Source organism: Halyomorpha halys, unplaced genomic scaffold (genome assembly GCF_000696795.3).
Source record: "Halyomorpha halys isolate HHAL.00 unplaced genomic scaffold, Hhal_1.1 Scaffold2319.1, whole genome shotgun sequence".
Lineage (NCBI taxonomy): Eukaryota > Metazoa > Arthropoda > Insecta > Hemiptera > Pentatomidae > Halyomorpha > Halyomorpha halys.
In genome coordinates this window covers 16612-17794 of record NW_027111859.1, presented here as the reverse complement: position 1 = coordinate 17794, position 1183 = coordinate 16612, and positions in this window count along the sequence as shown.

The window sequence follows — 1183 nt, the reverse complement described above, 5'->3', positions numbered from 1 at the left end:
GTGAGACCGGGTGAGGAGGTGACATATCTTGGTGTGAGGATAAGAAGATTCGATGCCACTTCTCACCTGGTGTATCTAAAGGACAGGGTGACCTTGTCACTCAATGGATTAAGTAGGATAGGGGGTGCATTTTGGGGCCTCAGATACCCTGCAACGATGACCATATATAAAGGTGTGATCTTAGGAATTCGTAGGTACGCATCCCTTGTGTGGAGCCGAAACCTCACACAGACACGGAAGAGAAGACTGGCCACCATACAGAGACTGGCTCTACAGAACGATGTCACATGAGGCGGCGCAGGTGCAGGCCGGAGCGATACCCCTGGACCTCATCCTCAGGGAGGATGTCCTTAATATGAAGTTAAGAGGCAGGGACTAGAAACGCTGCCGGAGGAGCTCCGAGAGAGGATCGGTGAGACTCCTAACTTATGGAAGAAAATACTGCGAGAGGACTCAATACAGAAGTGGAATGGACGGTGGGTAGCAAGCCAGAAAGGCGCTACTTTGATAAAATTCTTCCCTACCGTCCTTTCTAGATTGAAGTCTAAATGGGTCCACCCAGACTATTGGGTCTCACAGATCCTAACAGGACACGGGGGGTTTCGGGGAAAGCTGCAGAGCTTTGGAAAGAACATCGACCCCCGGTGCCCAACGTGCGGAGTTCCTGAAACAGCAGAACACGTAATAATAGATTGCTCTGCCATGGAAGGACACCGAGCCAGGCTGTCGAGAAAGACCGGAATTTACGCCCTCGCCGTATCGGACCTTCCCTGTTTGATAGAAGAAGAGATTTATCTCTTCTTCATGGAATTCATTTACGGGTAGAAGGAGGTGGTGGGCCCCACTCATTACACGATGGGAAGAACTTGACCGCCCAACATCGGCGAGCCACCAGAAGATGAGGAAGCTGACCCAGACTGAGACCAGGAGGGCTGGACCAGCCTGGTAACTGCAGGAGGCACCCAGACGGATGCAGTGGACAAGGTGCAGCTCCATCAGTGGGGCGCTAGACCTAGCGCTGGGCTGCACCACAGGAAAAAAAAAATTAATTGAATAATTAATAAAAGAATAAAAAAGAATAAAAATTGGTGATCCTAGGGAGTAGTGGCATGCGCAAACCCCAGCGCACTACCCCACTACTCCCGCACCCCGTATGCCAGAGATGGCAAGGGAGGGGGATATA